Source organism: Aethalodelphis obliquidens, unplaced genomic scaffold (genome assembly GCF_003676395.1).
Source record: "Aethalodelphis obliquidens isolate GAN/ISIS:26980383/991018 unplaced genomic scaffold, ASM367639v1 scaffold53, whole genome shotgun sequence".
In the NCBI taxonomy this organism is placed as follows: Eukaryota; Metazoa; Chordata; class Mammalia; order Artiodactyla; family Delphinidae; genus Aethalodelphis; species Aethalodelphis obliquidens.
The window spans coordinates 1094881-1101545 of record NW_020837997.1 but is presented as its reverse complement, the minus strand read 5'-3'; positions in this window follow the sequence as shown (position 1 = coordinate 1101545).

Here is a 6665-nt window from a genome sequence, read left to right as displayed (position 1 = left end):
AGGGGCAGGGATGGTGAGTGCTGGGGGCAGGGCAAGAAGGGCTCAGAGAAGGCAGACAAGGTCTGGGAGAGGGGAGGGAGACCCAGAGGGGGAGGGAGGGGAGGGGGAGGGGAAGAGGGAGAGAAGAGAAAGAAAGAACAAAAGGAAGAAAGAAAGAAAGGAGGAAGGAAAGAAAGGAAGGAAGAGACGAATGAAGAAATGCCCAAACTGAATCAGTGGTGAATCAATGGAAGGTTGTCAGGGGCTCCAATTACGAGGAAACCATCATCCCTGGGGCCGGCTCTCTCCCGGGAGCCACCCTGTCTAGGGCAGCATACACTTCCTGCCCCAGGCCAGAATCCTCAGCCCCGCCAACACTAGCCTGGCACCTTCTGTCAGAGCAGCTTGTCCATCACAACTTCTTCTGCCCTCCTCCTGGGAGGCCTTTTCCCTGGTCCGACCTCTGAACTGAGGGAGGCTGGGCTTGGCCGAGTCAGCCAATCCCTGCACGCCTGGCTGCCTCCTCCTCGCCTGGCGTCTGCCCAAGACTTAAAACCCGAGGCTGCAGGCCAGAGAGGAACCAGCTCAGGGTCACATGGCGCAGACACTGCGCTCTCAGGACTCAGCACCTCCCACATGGGTTTGTTGGGGGATGGGCAAAGGTGACCCTGCGCCCCCAAGTTTACAGCCAGCCCTGCCCTTCCAAGGCCAGGGTGCGACAAGTAAAATCATGAATGTTCAGGTGGCAGGTGAGCAGGGCCTTGCCCAGTCTTGTCCCCAAACATCTCCAGGGCTCCTCTCCATGCGTGGGCCGGGAAGACGTCATGCACCATCTCTCAGCACAGAATTGGGAAGCTCAGAGGCGTGAAGCCTCTGCCCTCCAGAGCACACAGCCTGGAAGGTGTTCAAGTCCTTCCTCCAAGCAGCCCAGGGCCTAGGTCGAGACATGACTGCTGAAGCAGGAAGAGAGAAACCAGCCTGGCTGGGGGTTACCTGCGTCAGATTCAGGGGATAAAGGGTCCAATCGGAAGAGGGCACCTGGAGGCACGAGGGGTAAGGCTGCAAGGGGCCGAGAGAGAGAACAGGGTCCATACAGGGGAGGGCAGAGCTGGGAGATCCTGAGTGGGCATCCTCACTGTGACTGTGGGCTGTGCCGACCCTCTCCGGGCTCAGCCTTCCCACCTGGGAAATGGGAACAAGGACAAAAGGGAACACATCACATCCAGATCGTGCTCCCAAATTTCCCTGTAAAGTGGCCTCAGCCCCCATGAGGTCTCCTCGTGGTCAGGCTCCAAGATGAGGGTGAGTTTGAAGGATGGAGCTGCTGAATGAGAGGATTCGGACAGTCTTCCTGCAACAAATACAATGTTGGGGAAAATGCCTAAATTTCCCCCCACCACCCCCACCCCCACCCCCACCCCACATTCCCTCCAGCAAGTTTGGGTGCGCTGCCCGAGATTCTTTCCCTCCTCTGCTGAGTTGGATCCACCTGCTGACAGGTCCATCCAGAGAAGAGCCAGGGACGGGGCTAGGTAGGTGAGAGGCAGCAGGGCTAGCCAGATAGAGGTCGGGAGAAGCAGAGGGAAAGAAGAAGAAACAGAGGTCCAGAGAGGTGCAATAACTCCCTCCAGCCACACGGAGAAGTAATTCAACAAGACAGCACTAGTGAAAGTGAATCCTGGCATAGGATGGGTGCTCATTACGTGTTTAGGGAAGAAAGGGACCTTTATAGCCATGAACGCTAAGAACCAGCCCCTCAAAATGTGGTCCTCAGACCAGCAGCATTGGCTTTACCAGCAGCATCTAGGAGATGAAGAACTGGGGGCTCCAACCCGCAAAGGGGATGGCTGCAATTTTCTGCCCTTGTCCCCAATAAGAGGAGGAGCTTATTTCTCTTCTCCTTGAATCTCGACTGGCCTGTTACTGCTTAACTAACATTGTGTGGTCAGGCGGTGCCATGCTAGTTATGGGCCTCGAGGAGGACCTGGTGGCTTAAGTTTACATTTGCTCTTCAAACACTCCCCCTTAGAACCCAGTCGCCATGCGATAAGGAAGCCCAAGCCCCATGAAAAAGCTCTGACCAACAGCCCCAGCTGATCTCTCAGCCAACAGCTAGTGTCAATTGCCACCCACGTGAGGGAGCCACCTGGATGGTCCAGCACAGCTGAGCCTCCAGATGACCACAGCCCTGGGTGACATCACATGGTACAGAAGAACCATCCATCTGAGCTCAGTCGACATGCAGAATCATAAGAAAAAATAGTCACTGTTTTAAGTCACTGAGTTTTGGGGGCTGTTCATTACAAAGTGACAGATCATTGCTGCAGGATTATACCTACCGAATCAGAATTTATGTTTTAACCAGATCCCAGAGATTCCTGTGCTTGTTAAAGTTTGAGAGTCACTGCTTTAAGAGACCTGAGTCAGGCTCTGCAAGGTATCTTAGGAAAATTTACCCTGTCTGTTCCCTCAGTCTTTTCATTTGTAAAATGAGGAGAAAAATCTGTACTTGCCAGGTCTCTGTGGCTATGTGTTTATTGAGCATCTACTATGTTCCAGGCACAATTCTAGATGCTAGAATGAAGCAGTAAGCACAGCAGACATCCTCTCTTCTGTCAAGGGGCTCCTCTAAGGGGGAGAAGGGCAATGATCAGATAAATGATCAAGAATGTACCAGACAGTGATAGGGACATGAGGGCTTCCAGGAGGAGGTGACCTTTGAGAGGGACCCAACTGAAGAGGGAGAGTGGACTGTGTGGTTGAAAGGGCCCCATGGTCACAGGGTGAAGTGCCCAGAAGTAGACACAAGCAAGCCTGTCCTTGTTCTTTCAACACCCACACTGTGTCTGCAGTTGCTGAGTCCTTGGGAGAAACAGCTAAGGTGACAAAATTTGGTCCAACATTCAATCCAGAAGCAGGTGTTGAAGATTCCTTCATCATGGCCAAGAACTCAAAACCCAGCAGGCCTCTGGGGCCACCGGAGGGCAGGATCCATCACCCGGGTCTCCCAGCTTTCTGGATCAGATGGTAGAAGGGTAAAGGGAGACAGCATGGGGGGCGGGAAGCCTCAGGTGGGGACACTCTGTTCTGTGCCTGAGGAGGCTGGACTGTCCCCAATGGTTTCTCATCAAACAAGGAACATCTCAAATGCCAAATCACACAAGCCTGGCTTATGGAATGCCCCCCAGCCAGTGTTGGAAGGAGGGGAGCCTCTCACCCCCTGCCCCTTCTCCAGGGGTTGTTCTACCCCCATCCACAGCCAGGCAGTGGGCAAATCTGTGCCAGCCTGGCGGGGGCAGTCACTGTGAGTCACCAGACTTGGGCACAGCCCACCACCCCTCTGAACCTCACTCTTCACATCCGTAAAATGGGCTGATAAAACCTCACATCGGGGCTTCCCTGGCGGTCCAGTGATTAAGAGTCCATACTCCCACTGCAGGGGGCACAGGTTCAATCCCTGGTTGGGGAACTAAGATCCTGCATGCCATGCAGCGTGGCCAAAAGAATAAATAAATAACCTCACAGAGAGTTGCAAGAGTCTTACCAGACACAGGCAGAGAGAGTAGGGGAAAGTACCTTTCAAAATGGTATGTGAGTAGAGGTTCAATTATAAACAAAACTTGTAAACGTGTATGCGTGCACATGTTTGTATATGCATTGAAAAAATCCAGTAGAATCCACACAACACAGTGGAATTGGAGGAAGTAGAATTGGAGTCTCTAATGCATTTTTCATCCACACTGAGCTGCTATAACTTCTATCACTAAAGCACAATTTTAAAAAGAAATAAGGATTTGGCACAGTGAGGGGCACATAGCTGGCACACAAAACAGATGAGCAGTTCTTATTTGGTGTCACCGTAAAGACACACCTCCCAGGAGTCAGCCTGGAGTCTCTCTGGAAGAAGCATGCAGGCTGCCTGATGGCTGGAGTTTCACCTTTCCTTCCTCGGCTGTTGGGAAGGAACAAGTTCTGGATTCAGCAGAACTGAGTTCAAATCCAAGTGCTGCCACTCACTAGCTATGTGACCTTGGGCAAGTCAATTGCCCTCTCTAAGCCTCATGTCCTCCTCTGTAAATGGAGAAGTGGATTTATACCACCCAGGTAGTTCATTCCTCAGCAACAAAACTGTGCTTGACCAACTACTCTGTACCAGGCACACTGCTAGAACTCAGGACATGGGATAAACAAGATAGACAAGGTCTCTGGATTGTTGTGCTCATGTCTGATGAGGGAAGCCAAAAGGAAATAAGACCAAATCAGATGGTGGTAGTAATGAAGGAAATTAACAGAGTGAGACATGCTAGAAAGTGACCAAGGAGGCTGCTCTGGACGGGGCAATCTGGGAGGCCCTCCCTGAGGAGGTTACCTTTGAGCAGAAACCTGAATGACAGGGAAAAGTGGGTCATCAATAAAGACTGTCCCCTGAAGCCATGCCAGGACTGTAAAGACCCAGCACAGAGTGGGGCACACATGTTCGTTCTTAAACATGTTCATTCTTACTTCTGTCCTTAAATCTGCTGAGATAATCAGGGCTGGTGGGGGCAGCAGGAACCAGCCATACTGGAGACCCATAGTGGCTGATGAAATCTGACCCAACTCTCAGCCCCAAAGCAGGTTTGAGATCAACAACAGACAGGCCCCTGAGGCCACATTGAAGGCAGGAACAGCTGGCAGAGTTGCCAGATTCCTGGCCCAGGTGGCAGATCAAACAAACTGGTTTGGGAGCCAGAAAGCCTGGAGGAAACTAAGGAAAAGTACAGAGGACACACACAGCTAGGAAAAACCACTAGGGTGTATTATTGTAGGCAATGTAATCATTAATAGTCTCCTTCCTCCCCTTCCTCCTCCTCATCTTCATACTCCTCTGCCCCCCTCTGTTTATTGGGTGATGATTGTTCACGAAAACTAGCCTGACCACCAAGGACCACCCCAAGCCACAGTAGGGAGGCTTGGAGAACGGACCATTGGGAAGTATACTGCTATAAAAAAAAGACCATTTAGGGCTTCCCTGGTGGCGCAGTGGTTGAGAGTCCGCCTGCCGATGCAGGGGACACGGGTTCGTGCCCTGGTCCGGGAAGATCCCACATGCCGCGGAGCGGCTGGGCCCGTGAGCCATGGCCGCTGAGCCTGCACGTCCGGAGCCTGTGTTCCGCAACGGGAGAGGCCACAACAGTGAGAAAAAAGACCATTTGTCCCCCTCTCCTCCCCAAGTGGTAGATTAAAGATAGCAGCAAACTGTTTGCTGCCCCTCTCCTTAAGAGATTGTGATGATTATTTTTTTTGTTTGTCAACTACGCTAGACTATAGTACCCAGTTATTTAGTTAAACACTTACCTAGGTGTTGCTGAGAAAGTGTTTTGTAGATATAGTTAACATCTACAGTCAGTTGATTTTAAGTAAAGGAGTAAATTATACTCCTTTACTTAAATGTAAATTGGCCTAATGCAATCAGTTTGAAGGCCTTAAGAGCAAAAATTGAGGTCTCCCAGAGAAGAAATTCTGCCTCAAGACTGCAGCATGAACTCCTGCCTGAGTTTCAAGCTGTCCTACAGATTTCAGACTTGACAGCCCTCCCAGAATTGCATGAGCCAATCCTTAAAATAAATATCTGTATTATATATCTTAAGATAAATATATAAATCTCAAGACATAAATTTACAGATAAGATTTATATCATAGAGAAATCTTAAGATAAATATATATGTATAAACAGAGGATGGATAGATGATAGATGTAAATAGATATAGATAGATAGATAGATAGATGATAGATGCTGTTCATTCTGTTTCTCTGAAGAAGCCAGACTGATACAGAGGTAAAGTCTAATTCCCCTCTCCTTGAACCTGATCTGTCCTCAGTGACTTTGGGGACTTGGGAGTCTAGATCATAAGAAGCCTTGCAGCTTCCTTCAAGTCCTCTTGGAATACACCCTCTTGGACCCAGCTGCCATGTTAAGAGGAAACCCAAGCCACCCCACTGGAGAGGCACTACGCTGAGAGGAACTGAGGCCCCCAGCCAATAGCCATTACCAAATTGCTATCTTGGAAGTGGATCTTCAGCTGCTCCAGTGGAGCCCTATCCAAATTATAAGTTTGTAAGCAAACTAAAGTTGGTCATTTTAAACTACTAAACTTTCTGGGAGTTCATTATACAATAAAAGTTCACAAACAGATATATTTCCCAATATATTTGGAGTCCTCAAAAAATAGTTATGTGTGCATAATGTTTGTACATACATTGAAAATGCTCGTATACACAATTTTTTAAAACTAAAAAGACATCACACCAAACTGCTGGGCTGGGGGTTGGGGAGCAGAAGCCGAGTGGAACTTTTTCCCAGGTAATATTTGGAGAGAGAGAGAGAGAGGAGATAAATAATAAAGTGCTTACAACAACATTCCCTGACACAAGGTCAGCACCAAGCCTGGTGTTTGCCATTATTTCTCTTATTTTATGACAGAATGAGGACATGGGCACCAGGCATGAGCTTCGGGTCCCTCTGGTGCACACATCAGGGACCTTACTGGCTGTTTACAGGCCCCACCCTGTTCATTCCCACAGCCCTTAGCAAGGAGAAGGCTCCCAGGAGGGGAGAAAGCACTGGGTTTGGGGTCAGAAAGCCCAGTCAAAGCCCACCTTTGCCCACTCTCCAGCTGTGTGACCTTGGGCAAGCAACTAGCCCT